Below are 15,305 nucleotides of genomic sequence, written 5' to 3'. Positions count from 1 at the left end.
ATCCATAGAGTCCTGTTATCGTTCACCAGTCACCTCATTCTTAATGCATTATCGTTCACCAGTCACCTCATTCTTAATGCATTATCGTTCACCAGTCACCTCATTCTTAATGCATTATCGTTCACCAGTCACCTCATTCTTAATGCATTATCGTTCACCAGTCACCTCATTCTTAATGCATTATCGTTCACCAGTCACCTCATTCTTAATGCATTATCGTTCACCAGTCACCTCAGTCTTAATGCATTATTCTTAATGCATTATCGTTCACCAGTCACCTCATTCTTAATGCATTATCGTTCACCAGTCATCTCATTCTTAATGCATTATCGTTCACCAGTCACCTCATTCTTAATGCATTATCCTTAATGCATTATCGTTCACCAGTCACCTCATTCTTAATGCATTATCGTTCACCAGTCATCTCATTCTTAATGCATTATCGTTCACCAGTCACCTCATTCTTAATGCATTATCGTTCACCAGTCACCTCATTCTTCATGCATTATCATTCACCAATCACCTCATTCTTCATGCATTATCGTTCACCAGTCACCTCATTCTTCATGCATTATCATTCACCAGTCACCTCATTCTTCATGCATTATCGTTCACCAGTCACCTCATGCTTCATGCATTATCATTCACCAGTTACCTCATTCTTCATGCATTATCGTTCACCAGTCACCTCATTCTTCATGCATTATCGTTCACCAGTCACCTCATTCTTCATGCATTATCATTCACCAGTCACCTCATTCTTCATGCATTATCGTTCACCAGTCACCTCATTCTTCATGCATTATCATTCACCAGTCACCTCATTCTTCATGCATTATCGTTCACCAGTCACCTCATTCTTCATGCATTATCATTCACCATTCTTCATGTCGTTCACCTCATTCTTCATGCATTATCGTTCACCAGTCACCAGTCACCTCATTCTTCATGCATTATCGTTCACCATGCATTATCGTTCACCAGTCACCTCATTCTTCATGCATTATCGTTCACCAGTCATCTCATGCTTCATGCCTTATCATTCACCAGTCATCTCATTCTTCATGCATTATCGTTCACCAGTCACCTCATTCTTCATGCATTATCGTTCACCAGTCACCTCATTCTTCATGCATTATCGTTCACCAGTCATCTCATGCTTCATGCCTTATCATTCACCAGTCATCTCATTCTTCATGCATTATCGTTCACCAGTCATCTCATTCTTCATGCATTATCGTTCACCAGTCATCTCATATCTCATGCATTATCGCTCACCAGTCACCTCATTCTTCATGTATTATCGTTTACCAGTCACCTCATCCTTCATGCGTTATCGTTCACCATCGTTCATGCTTATATATTATCGTTCACCAGTCATCTCATGCTTCATGCCTTATCGCTCAACAGCCACTTCATGCTTCGTGCATTATCGTTCACCAGTCACCTCATGGTTCATCTATTACCGTTCACCGGTCACCTCAGGTTTCATGCATTATCGTTCACCAGTCATTTCACTCTGCACTATCGCTCACCCGTCATAAAAGGTTTCATTCGGCACTGATACAATTCGCTAGACTGGTTCCCGAGCTGAGAGATGATGTACGAGGAGAGGTGAGAGGAAGTGAACCACGTATCACTGGAAGGCAAATGAACTATATTCCCTGAGTAGCAGAGAGCGATAGGCAGAGTAGACAGAGACAGGCCATTTGACATAGAAACTAGCATGACTGACTCAACCAACTTCATTTTTCTATACCTGTTTCTGGTTCCTGGAATCATCATCATTGCTCGGTCCCGGACTAGGTCTCGTCGCTCGCCTGAGCAGTCAAACAGCACTCAGCCGATAGTAAATGAGCATCGCGACATCAGAAAACAGTTGTAAAATGAGCTAGGGATATAAGTTAAGGACTACATTCCTTGTCTCAGAAATATTGTCTACAAAATCCACATTCTACCTTTAGTTGAGTATACTGCATTGGTAGATGTGAGAAATTCTCAGGGCTCTCGACCGAGGATCCGTAAAAAATTATAAACATCTTACAAAGGAGGTTAGTTCCTGTGTGTGCGGAGCCACCGTGGAGCCCTCCTTCCCTCAGGTGTGATTAAGCTCGAGTTCATGAGTATACCACAGTGCTTTATCTATGATGACGCAATGAAATAATTAAAACATCACCGGAAAAAGCGAGTGCTGAGAAAAATTGGTCACAACATTCATGATACTATGAAGTATTACTAGGTGGATAAAGACGGAGATGAATTAAAAAAAAGAGGAGAGCTCATTATTATTATTATTATTATTATTATTATTATTATTATTATTATTATTATTATTATTATTATTATTATTATTATTATTATTATTATGCTTTAAACCACCGGCATAGACGTAATGCCATTGAAAAGGTTATAGAGTGTAAACGGAATCTCTGAATCTCGGGTGAAGGGAACGTGAGCGAGTGGACAACTCTGGAGTGAGGAGAAGTGTAGGTATCTCCATACTAAAACATAAATGTAAAGAAAAAATTGCACCGTAGTTATTTATTGTCAAAGTCCGTGAGCTGCACTCCGGATCACAACAATTACAGTTAGCTGAACATATAAACACACATACACAGACACACATCCTGACGACACTGGAGGACAAGAGGGATAAGAGGGATATGATGACGACATATAAAATACTAAGAGAAAGTAACAAAGTGGACAGGGACACAATGCTTCAGAGATGGAACACAGCAAAGGGGCCATAATTGGAAGTTGAAAACTCAGATGAGTCACAGGGATGTTAGAAATTATATCTCCAGCACTAGAGTTGTCAGGAAGTGGATCAATCTGGAGAGCGATGTAATGGAGGCAGGATCCATGCATAGCTTTAAGGAGAGGGAATGGACCTAGTAGCGACCAGCGAAGAGCCTGCACCAGGAGCTGCGACTCGACCATTGTAACCACAAATAGGCGAGAATGCAAATGGATGAGCACAGACACATACACAAAAAAAACTGGTTTATAAATGGCGAGTTCTCTTGTGCGAATCACCTAGAACTGCATGAAAAAGTAACAGAAATAAAGCAGGATGGATCATCTGCCACTGAGAGGAAATACTGGAGATCACTGAGGAGTTTGGCGTAAGTGATCGGAAATCTGCTACATTTAACATTGTCTGGAAATATGATAACGATAAATTAGCGAAAGTCCCAGATTTTCTCTCTGCTAATTACAATGGACTAAGAGAGCACCTGTCTGGTGCTGACTTGGGTAATGAAGAAAACTGCCAACATAACATTTTTCTAATTACTAAGAAAATAAGATCAAAGAAAAATGGCCCGAAATGGATGGACAAGAGACTAAAAAAATCTTTTACGGGAGATGTGAATTTACAGATTCATAAATAAAGGAGTCACCCTATGAACCAGAATGTTAATATTAATAGAAAGATAAAAAAATGGGCTAAGAAAAACACTAACAAATCCGAAGACCAAGAGAATTTTTTGTTTCAGTTTAACTCTGAACGACTTGCTGATAATGAGACAAACTTGTAACAATAATTTCCTGTCGGACATTTAACAAGAAGACACTAAGGAAATCTCAGCAATTCTCACAGAGAATGTGAGGAAAACAAATTGTGGAAAACTCACAAGCACTAGAGACACAGGTATTAAACAAGTAACCCGACACAAGCAAAATAATAAGGGTTCTTATTATTTTATTATAATTAATGTGATTTCCATCTATAAAAAGTTAGAAAAGGCCCTACCAACTAATTACTGCCTCGATTATAACGTGGCAGCATATGGTACAAAGGTGAAAAAATTCCTCGTGAATCGAGGCATGGCTGACAAATAGGTAGCAAAGAGTTCTGGAAATGGGGCAGAATTAGAATGGGGATTAGTTTTGAGTGACGTTACTCCATGACTCGGTTTTAGGCCTCATATTCTTCATGATTCACATCAATCACTATAATAAGGGAATAAAAAACGATCTGAGAAAATTCTCTGACAGAAAAACAGGACTGCAAATAAATTCCCAGGAAAATATCACCGTATTTAAGCAAGATTTAATACGAACAGTTAATGAACTCTGTTTAAGTTGTAATGAACGACTGTCGATGAACAAACAGAGGTGGAAGGGGGGAGGGGGTCGAGCTCCCCCATACACTTCTGTGTTTATTCCTAAATAGTTAATATTTAACAGAATGCTGAAATGTGTATACGAATGAGTACACATGAATATGTATGTGTTGGTGTGCGGCACTTGGGAATCCGAGTGAGATGTGCATCTGTGTGTATTTGCACTTATACATCAAAATGGTGTGTGTGTGTGTGTCTGTGTGTGTGTACTCACCTAATTGTACTGACCTAATTGTGGTTGCCGGGGTCGATACTCAGCTCCTGGCCCCGCCTCTTCACTGAACACTACTAGGTCCACTCTCTCTCTCTGCTTCCTGAGCTTTGTCATACCTCGTCTTAAAGCTATGCATGGTTCCTGCCTCCACTACATCACTTGCTAGGCTATTCCACTTCCTGACGACTCTATGACTGAAGAAATACTTCCTAACATCCCTGTGACTCGTCTGAGTCTTTAGTTCCCAATTGTGACTCCTTGTTTCTGTGTCCCCTCTCTCGAACAACCTGTCTCTGTCCACGTTATCTAGTCTACGCAGTATTTTGTATGTCGTTATCATGTCTCCCCTGACCCTCCTGTCCTCCAGTGTCATCAGTCCGATTTCCCTCAACCTTTCTTCGTAGGACATACCCCTGAGCTCCGGAACTAGCCTTGTTACAAACCTTTGCACTTCCTCTAATTTTTTGACGTGCTTGACCAGGTGTGAGTTCCAAACTGGTGCTGCATACTCCAGTATGGGCCTGATGTACACAGTGTACAGTGTCTTGAACGATTCCTTACTAAGGTGTCGGAACGCTATTCTCAGGTTTGCCAGGCGCCCGTATGCTGCAGCAGTTATCTGGTTGATGTGTGCCTCCAGAGACATGCTCGGTGTTATGGTCACCCCAAGATCTTTCTCCTTGAGCGAGGTTTGCAGTCTTTGTTTGTGTGTGTGTGTGTGTGTGTGTGTGTGTGTGTGTGTGTGTGTGTGTTTACTCACCTAGTTGTACTCACCTAGTTGAGGTTGCAGGGATCGAGTCCACGCTCCTGGCCCCGCCTCTTCACTGGTCGCTACTAGGTCACTCTCCCTGAACCATGAGCTTTATCATACCTCTGCTTAAAGCTATGTATGGATCCTGCCTCCACTACATCGCTTCCCAAACTTTTCCACTTCCTGACAACTCTGTGGCTGAAGAAATACTTCCTAACATCCCTGTGATTCATCTGTGTCTTCAACTTCCAACTGTGTCCCCTTGTTGCTGTGTCCCATCTCTGGACCATCCTGTCTTTGTCCACCTTTTCAATTCCTGTCAGTATTTAGTATGTCGTTATCATGTACCCCCTATCTCTCATGTCCTCCAGTGTTGTCAGGTTGATTTCCCTTTGTGTTTGTGTGTTTGTGTGTGGGTGTTTGGGTGTACTCACCTAATTGTGGTTGCAGGGGTCGATTCATTGCTCTTGGCCCCGCCTTCACTGGTCGCTACTAGGTCACTATTCCTGTTCCAGAGCTTTATCATACCTCTTCTTAAAGCTATGTACGGAACCTGCCTCCACTACATCACTTCCCAGACTATTCCACTTCCTGACAACTCTGTGACTGAAGAAATACTTCCTAACATCCCTGTGATTCATCTGAGTCTTCAACTTCCAACTGTGACCCCTTGTTGCAGTGTCAGATCTCTGGAGCATCCTGTCTCTGTCCATCTCTTCGATTCCTCTTAGTATTTTATCTCGTTATCATATCCCCCCTATCTCTCCTATCCTCCTGTATCGTCAGGTCGATTTCCTTTAACCTCTCCTAGTAGGACATGCCCCTTAGTTTCGGGACTTGTCTTGTTGTAAACCTTTGCACATTCTCTAGTTTCCATAAGTGCTTGGCTAGGTGTGGCTTCCAAACTGGTGCTGCATACTCCAATATGGGCCTAACGTATACGGTGTACAGTGTCTTGAATGATTCCATATTAAGATGTCGGAATGCTGTTCGTAGGTTTGCTAGGCGCCCGTATGCTGCAGCAGATATTTGGTTGATGTGCGCCTCAGGAGATGTGCACGGTGTTATGCTCACCCCAAGATCCTTTTCCTTGAGTGAGGTTTGTAGTCTCTGGCCCCCTAGACTGTACTCCGTCTGCTGTCTTCATTGCCCTTCTCCAATCTTCATGACTTTGCACTTGGTGGGGTTGAACTCCAGGAGCCAGTTTCTGGACCAGTCCTGCAGCCTGTCCAGATCCCTTTGTAGTTCTGCCTGGTCCTCGTCCGATTGAATTCTTCTCATCATCTTCACATTATCTACAAACAGGGACCCCTCTGAATCTATTCATTCCATCATGTTCACAAACACCAGGAATAGTACCGGTCCTAGAACTGACCCCTGTGGAACCCCGCTCGTCACAGGCGCCCGCTCTGCCACCTCGCCACATACCATGACTCACTGTCTTCCTGACAGGTATTCCCTGATCCATTGCAGTGCCTTCCCAGAAATCCCTGCCTGGTCCAGCTTTTGCACTAATCTCTTTTATAAGACTGTGTCAAACGCATTCTTACAGTCAAGAAAATGCAATCTACCCACCCTTCTCTCTCTTGTTTTTTCTGCTGTCACCCTATCACTGAACTCCAGTAGATTTGTGACACTTTTTTCCCGTCCCTGAAACCGTGCTGGCTGTCGTTGATAAGCTCATTCCCTTTTAGGTACTCCACCACTCTCCTCCTGATAATCTTTTCCATGAATTTGCATACTATACAAGTCAATGACTCTGGTCTGTATTGTAATGATTCTTGTTTGTCTTTTTTTTTTTTAAATTGGGACTACACTTGCTGTCTTCCATACCTCAGGTAGTCACCCTGTTTCGACAGATGTGTTGAAGATTGTTGTTAGTGGTACATATAGCGCCTTTGTTCTCTCTCTCTGGACCCATAGAGAGATGTTATCCGGCGCCATCGCCTTTGAGGTATCCAGTTCCCTTAGCAGCCTCTTCACTTTCTCGTTGGTTGTACTTATTGTGTCCAACACTTGGTTGTGCACCCGCCTCTCCGTCTTTCTGGAGCCCCTTTTGTCTCCTCTGTGAACACTTCTTTGAATCTCATGCTGAGTTCCTCACATACTTCACGGTCGTTTCTTGTGAGCTCCCCTCTTTCCTTCCACAGCCTGATCACCTGGTCCTTGTCTGTCGTTCTCTTCCTGATGTGGCTGTACAACTGCTTCGGGTCAGATTTGGCTTTCGCTGCTATGTCATTTTCATACTGTCGTTGGGCCTCCCTTCTTACCTGTGCATATTCATTTCTGGCTCTACGACTGCTCTCTTTATTCTCCTGGGTCCTTTGCCTTCTATACTTCTTCCATTCTCTAACACACCTGGATTTGGCCTCTTTACAGCCTTGGGTAAACCAAGGGCTCATCCTGGCTTTCTTGTTATTTCTGTTGCCCTTGGACACAAACCTCTCCTCAGCTTCCTTGCATATCGTTGTCACATATTCCATCATCTCGTTTACTGACTTCCCTTCCAGTTCTCTGTCCCACTGAACACCATGCAGGAAATTCCTCATGCCTGTGTAGTCCCCTCTCTTGTAGTTTGGCTTCGTTCGTCCTGGCCTTCCAACTTCCCTCTCCACTTGTAATTCTACCATTTATTCAGAGCTCAGAACCACGTGATCACTGGCCCCGAAAGGTCTTTCATATGTGATGTCCTCACTATCTTAGCCCTCCACATTTCTGGGTCCCATGTGACTACAGGTTCTCCCAGTCGATTTCCTTGTATTTGAAGTCACCCCTAATCAATAGCTTTGCTCTGGTCACATGAGCCCTTCTGGCCACTTCAGCCAGTGTGTCAACCATCACTCTATTGTTCTCATCATACTCTTGCCTTGGCCTCCTGCTGTTCTGTGGAGGGTTATACATTACTGCAATTACCACCTTGGGATCTGAAGAGTTCCTGTTATGTAGTCTCTTGCTTCTCCTCTGTCTCCTCTCTCCAGCTCATCAAAATCCCATCGGCTTTTGATAAGCAGTGCTACTCCTCCACCCCATCTGTTCCCTGTCTTTCCTCAGGATCTGATATCCCGATGGAAAGATGACATCTGTTATCATTTCTGTGAGCTTTGTTTCTGTGAGATCTATGATGTCTGGTGATGCCTCTTTGACTCTTTCATGCCACTACCACTTATTCGATATTCCGTCAGCGTTTGTGTACAATACCTTCAGTTTCCTCTCCGACACTGTGTTCTGGGAGGTCTGTGAGGGTGGGGGACCTGTCAGTGTGCTGTGGTATTCTACAGCGTAGTGTGGGGTGGGGGCTGTAAGTGTGGATTGTGGTTTGTGTTGGGATAGTGTTTGGGCGTGGGGTTCTGAGGGTGGTTCTGTGTGTGCTTGCCCTTGTTGCTCTGCACTGCTCTGGTTGTCCTCTGCTGAATTTGCCCTTGTCTCTTTTCCTAACCCCTTTCGCCTCTGTGTCCTCTTCCTCAGCTGCTGTCATGCGCGCGCGTGCGTGTGTGTGTGTACTCACCTAATTGTAGTTGCAGGGGTCGAGACTCAGCTCCTGGCTCCGCCTGTTCACTGAACGCTACTACGTCCTCTGTCTCCCTGCTCCATGAGCTTTATCATACCTCGTCTTAAAGCTACGTATGGTTCCTGCCTCAACTATGTCACTCGCCAGACTGTTCCACTTCCTGACCACTCTTTGACTGAAGAAATTCTTCCTAACATCCCTGTGACTCGTCTGAGTCTTCAACTTCCAAGAGTGACCCTTTGTTTCTGTGTCCCCTCTCTGGAACATCTTGTCTCTGTCCACCTTGTCCATTCCACGCAGTATTTTGTATGTCGTTATCATGTCTCCCTTAACCCTCCTGTCCTCCAGTGTCGTCAGGCCGATTTCCCTTAACCTTTCTTCGTAGGACATTCCCCTGAGCTCTGGAACTAACCTTGTCGAAACCTTTGCACTTTCTCTAATTTCTTAACATGCTTGACCCGGTGCGGGTTCCAAACTGGTGCTACATATTCCAGTATGGGCCTGACGTACACGATGTAAAGTATCTTGAAAGATTCCTTACTTAGGTATCAGAATGCTATTCTCAGGTTTGCCAGGCGCCCATATGCTGCAGCAGTTATGTGGTTGATGTGAGCTTCCGGAGATGTGCTCGGCGTTATACTCACGCCAAGATCTTTCTCCTTGAGCGAGGTTTGCAGTCGTTGGCCACCTAGCCTATACTCGGTCTGTGGTCTTCTTTGCCTTTCTCCTATCTTCATGACTTTGCATTTGGCAGGGTTGAATTCGAGAAGCCAGTTGCTGGACCACGTGTCCAGCCTGTCCAGGTCTCTTTGAAGGCCTGCTTGATCCTTATCTGATTTAATTTTCCTCATTAACTTCACATCATCTGCGAACAAGGACACTTCTGAGTCTGTCCCTTCTATTATGTCATTCATATATACCAAAAATAGCACTGGTTCTAGGATAGACCCCTTTGGGACCCCTTTGGTGACCCCGTACCATGCTCGTTGTTGCCTCTCTGTCACATCCGCTGAAGTGCCTTTCCTGTTTTACTGTGATGTGTGTGTGTGTGTGTGTGTGTGTGTGTCTGCGGTCTTCTGTGCCCTTCCCCTATCTTCATGACTTTGCATTTGGCAGGATTAAATTCGAGAAGCCATTTGCTGGACCTCATTACGTACCATGACTCGTTGTTGCCTCTCTGTCAGGTATTCTCTGATCCGCTGAAGTGCCTTTCCTGTTTTACGCGCCTCTGTGTGTGTGTGTGTGTGTGTGTGTGTGTGTGTGTGTGTGTGTGTGTGTGTGTGTGTGTGCCGATTCCACTGGTACTGTACATCAGTGTTGAAAGTTTGAAGCCGATCAGAAAAGGCTTTTTTTAGTTAAGGATAACCTTGGGGGAAAAGGAAAAAAAGAAAGGAAAAAAATTGACTACCACTACAGGTATCCTCTAAGGGTGACGATAATAATAATAATAATAGTAATAATAGTAATAATAAAAATATTACTATTATTATTATTATAAGTTAATAATAATAATAATAATAATAATAATAATAATAATAATAATAATAATAATAATAATAATAATAATAATAATAATAATATATGAGAAAAATAATTACCATTTCAACCGTGAGTGACGAATTTTTCGTTTTTATTTCTTACTGTTTTACAAGAGAAGCAGAAAGCACTTAAGGGGATGATAACAGCAAAACATAAATGTTTTAAATGTAGCAGCGTGTTGGAATAACTGAATGTTTAATAAAGTAAACTAAACGCGACAATCAAGTTATAAAAGTTAAATGTTGGTACTTTATAAAGTTTATTTATTATTATTATTATTTTTTTTTTTTTCTTTTTTTTATTCACCGGTATTCTCCCGGCCCGGGTCTTTTCCAAGTAGTGGTGACCCGGCCTTGGCTCCCTATCTGGGGAGTGTCTCGAGACTTAAGTCTCCCATGGGAGGAAGGACAAGTACCTCCTCATCTTTGGGACCAAGTGTCCCCAGGCCTAGCCACATTCCCCGCCCTCACGGGGCTCGTAGGGAGAAGCTAGGCCTCTGGTCTGCCATCTACTCCGCCTCAAAGGGGCTCGTGGGGATGGCAGTCTTATGAGCTGCAGATGGTAGCAAGCTCAACCTTTATTATTAATTTTAGCAAGACTTTTGTGGTAACCTTTTAGTATGTGGGGTGTGATTATCTTTAGTATGTGTGGTGCATAATTGTCTTTAGTATGTGTGGTGCATGATTGTCTTTAGTATGTGTGGTGCATGATTGTCTTTAGTATGTGTGGTGTGATTTTTCTTTAGTGTGTGTGGTGTGATTGTCTTTAGTATGTGTGGTACCTGATTGTCTTTAGTATGTGTGGTGCCTGATTGTCTTTAGTATGTGTGGTGCCTGATTGTCTTTAGTATGTGTGGTGCCTGATTGTCTTTAGTATGTGTGGTGCCTGATTGACTTTAGTATGTGTGGTGCCTGATTGTCTTTAGTATGTGTGGTGCCTGATTGACTTTAGTATGTGTGGTGTGATTGTCTTTAGTATGTGTGGTGCCTGATTGTCTTTAGTATGTGTGGTGCCTGATTGTCTTTAGTATGTGTGGTGCCTGATTGTCTTTAGTATGTGTGGTGTGATTGTCTTTAGTATGTGTGGTGCATGATTATCTTTAGTATGTGTGGTGCCTGATTGTCTTTAGTATGTGTGGTGCATGATTATCTTTAGTATGTGTGGTGCATGATTATCTTTAGTATGTGTGGTGCATGATTATCTTTAGTATGTGTGGTGCCTGATTGTCTTTAGTATGTGTGGTGCATGATTATCTTTAGTATGTGTGGTGCATGATTATCTTTAGTATGTGTGGTGCATGATTATCTTTAGTATGTGTGGTGCATGATTATCTTTAGTATGTGTGGTGCATGATTATCTTTATTATGTGTGGTGCATGATTATCTTTAGTATGTGTGGTGCATGATTATCTTTAGTATGTGTGGTGCATGATTATCTTTAGTATGTGTGGTGCATGATTATCTTTAGTATGTGTGGTGCATGATTATCTTTAGTATGTGTGGTGCATGATTATCTTTAGTATGTGTGGTGCATGATTATCTTTAGTATGTGTGGTGCATGATTATCTTTAGTATGTGTGGTGCATGATTATCTTTAGTATGTGTGGTGCATGATTATCTTTAGTATGTGTGGTGCATGATTATCTTTAGTATGTGTGGTGCATGATTATCTTTAGTATGTGTGGTGCATGATTATCTTTAGTATGTGTGGTGCATGATTATCTTTAGTATGTGTGGTGCATGATTATCTTTAGTATGTGGGGTGCCTGATTGTCTTTAGTATGTGTGGTGCATGATTATCTTTAGTATGTGTGGTGCATGATTATCTTTAGTATGTGTGGTGCATGATTATCTTTAGTATGTGTGCTGCATGATTATCTTTAGTATGTGTGGTGCATGATTATCTTTAGTATGTGTGGTGCCTGATTGTCTTTAGTATGTGTGGTGCATGATTATCTTTAGTATGTGTGGTGCATGATTATCTTTATTATGTGTGGTGCATGATTATCTTTAGTATGTGTGGTGCCTGATTGTCTTTATTATGTGTGGTGCATGATTATCTTTAGTATGTGTGGTGCCTGATTGTCTTTAGTATGTGTGGTGCATGATTATCTTTAGTATGTGTGGTGCATGATTATCTTTATTATGTGTTGTGCATGATTATCTTTAGTATGTGTGGTGCCTGATTGTCTTTAGTATGTGTGGTGCATGATTATCTTTAGTATGTGTGGTGCATGATTATCTTCAGTATGTGTGGTGCCTGATTGTCTTTAGTATGTGAGGTGCATGATTGTCTTTAGTATGTGTGGTGCCTGATTGTCTTTAGTATATGTGATGCATGATTGTCTTTAGTATGTGTGGTGTGACTGTCTTTAGTGTGATGTGATTCTCTTTAGTATATGCGATGTGATTCTCTTTATGATGTAGCGTTTTATTGTCTTTAGCGTGTGGTGTGAGATTGCCTTTAGTGTGCAGCGTAATTGCCCTTAGTAAGTGTGGTGTGTCTGTCTTTATTATGTGTGGTGTGACTGTAGTGTAAGTGGTGTAATTATTTTTTATAATATATAGTGTGGTTATTTTTGTGTGGTGTGATTACGCATAGTATGTGGTGTATGATTAGTGCGTGTGGTATAAGTAACTTCATTATGTGTGGTTGATCGTCACAACCAAAACCATCACCCTAAACTCAGGCTCATTCTCAATCTCTGAAATATTGGTTAAACTAATTCCCACTGACACAGCTATATCACATAGCTACAGGTGGCCTCACAAGCCTCGTTCTACACCTCGCTCACCTCTTCACCAACTATATAGTCATCTATATTTCTTGTTTCTTTGCGAGATGTTGAAGTCCCAGGTAAGCGAAAAGTCTTGTAGATAGTGCCATTAGCCGCAAATTGCGTCTTGTATCATTATGTGAGATGTATCTCTAGTACATGTGGTATAATTAGCTAGGTTTAGCATGGTAGTGTAATTACCTAGTTTTAGTGTGTGTGGTGGGAATGTTCTTAGGCCTGGTCTCTTTTAGAATGTGTGGCGTGATTACTTTTATTGTGAGGTGCAGATATCTTCAGAGTTTGGGGTTTGATTACCTTAATGTGGTGTAATTTCCTTGCTTTAGTATTCATGGTGTTTACCTTACTTTAGAATATATGGTGGTTGCCTTGCTTTACTATTCATGGTGGTTACTTGCTTTAGTATTCATGGTGGTTACCTTGCTATAGTATATATAGTGTGATTGCCTTGCTTTAGGATATCTGTCAGGATTTGTCTTAGGAGATTATCTGGGTTTGGTGTCTGGTGTAATTAGTACAGGCGTTATCCCTTACACTTATTGTGCTGGGTGTGATTAACTTGTTGATAATAATTAAGCCCACATTCTCAGAGTGCGTTGCTCCTCATTCATTTGCACTCGTGTGCAGTTTGGATCTCAACTACTTCCTCATTTAGTGTTAAAAACATACTACCCTCCCTCTGAGACATTCATTTTTTTTTCAAAACCCTGTTTTGTCCTGGTCGATATCATTGACAACAGCTTCTCCTTCCAACCTTTTATAAATCCTTGAGTGTCATTTATGTGGTGATCCTGACTCTTCTGAGTCTTTTCTGGAGCTGTTCAGTCAAAATAGTTCTTCAGTATCTTGAAGTAATTCTAGCTCAAAATTCAGCTGATTGTTCCTAGATTCCAGCCTCTTGACAATTAATTTGGTATGTACATGTGTGTTTGTGCAGGAGGGAGCTTGCGTCTGCATCCCAGTGCGCGCGCGTCCATATGCTTAAATGCATGAATATGTATATATATGAATATTCATGTCCGGGTTTAGAGTCCCAGGAGTAATTGACAAACCACTCGATCATCACCTTCCCCCCTCTTCCCCACCTTCCTTTACTACCTCATCTTCTCCCATTACCCCATCTTCCCCAAGCACCCCCACCATCTACACTTCATCTACAACGCACCACAGCAACCAATGCTGTTTCCCGTCTGTCTCCACCCACACCTTCAATGCCCCTCCTCCTCCCCATTCAAGAGGGCTCTGCCAGGGTACTGGTGAAGGGTTCTTCATGCACGCAGTTCCTACTGAACAAACCTCGTTGCCTTCCATACCCTTCACTGACCTGTTACGTCAGTCATCGATTCGTCAATCGTCTCTTGCATTAAAGTTAGATGCTAAATTTCGGCCCATCGCTCCCCCCATCCTCTTGATCCTCAACACCACCCTGAAAGTCTAGTGATCCAACAACACAACTCTCAGGGTCGAGTGATCTAACAACACCACTCTCAGGATCTAGTGATCCACCAACACTACTTTCAGAATCTGGTGATCCAACAGCACCATCACTCTCACAGTAAAGTAATCCAGAAGCACCATCCTCAGAATCTAGTGATTCAAGAGCACTACTCTCAGAATCTAGTGATTCAGGAGCACCACCCCCAGAATCTAGTGATTCAGGAGCACCATCTTCAGAATCTAGTAATTCAGGAGCATCACCCTCAGAATCTAGTGGGTCAGGAGCACCACCCTCAGAATCTAGTGATTCAGGAGCACCACTCTCAGAATCTAGTGATTCAGGAGCACCACTCTCAGAATCTAGTGATTCAGGAGCACCACCCTCAGAATCTAGTGATTCAGGAGCACCAGACTCAGAATCTAGTGATTCAGGAGCACCAGACTCAGAATCTAGTGATTCAGGAGCACCACTCTCAGAATCTAGTGATTCAGGAGCACCACCCTCAGAATCTAGTGATTCAGGAACACTACTCTCAGAATCTAGTGATTCAGGAGCACCACCCTCAGAATCTAGTGATTCAGGAGCACCACTCTCAGAATCTAGTGATTCAGGAGCACTACTCTCAGAATCTAGTGATTCAGGAGCACCACTCTCAGAATCTAGTGATTCAGGAGCACCACTCTCAGAAGCTAGTGATTCAGGAGCACTACTCTCAGAATCTAGTGATTCAGGAACACTACTCTCAGAATCTAGTGATTCAGGAGCACTACCCTCAGAATCTAGTGATTCAGGAACACTACTCTCAGAATCTAGTGATTCAGGAGCACCACCCTCAGAATCTAGTGATTCAGAAGCACCACCCTCAGAATCTAGTGATTCAGGAGCACCACTCTCAGAATATAGTGATTCAGGAGCACCACTCTCAAAATCT

At 42.6% G+C, this 15,305-nt stretch overlaps 1 long non-coding RNA gene across 1 annotated transcript; it reads right to left on the bottom strand.

Annotated features, from left to right (window-relative positions):
* Positions 1 to 12,713: 12,713 nt before the first annotated feature.
* Positions 12,714 to 14,595, bottom strand: LOC138852440 (uncharacterized). The gene is made up of 2 exons (XR_011391752.1): positions 13,305 to 14,595; positions 12,714 to 13,252 (listed from the first exon to the last, which is right to left on the bottom strand). It is a non-coding gene; the product is annotated as an uncharacterized lncRNA (long non-coding RNA).
* Positions 14,596 to 15,305: the final 710 nt, after the last annotated feature.

Source organism: Cherax quadricarinatus, chromosome 8 (genome assembly GCF_038502225.1).
Source record: "Cherax quadricarinatus isolate ZL_2023a chromosome 8, ASM3850222v1, whole genome shotgun sequence".
Classification (NCBI taxonomy): Eukaryota; Metazoa; Arthropoda; class Malacostraca; order Decapoda; family Parastacidae; genus Cherax; species Cherax quadricarinatus.
The sequence above is the reverse complement of the archived record's forward strand: the minus strand, read 5'-3'. Positions and strand labels throughout refer to the sequence as shown.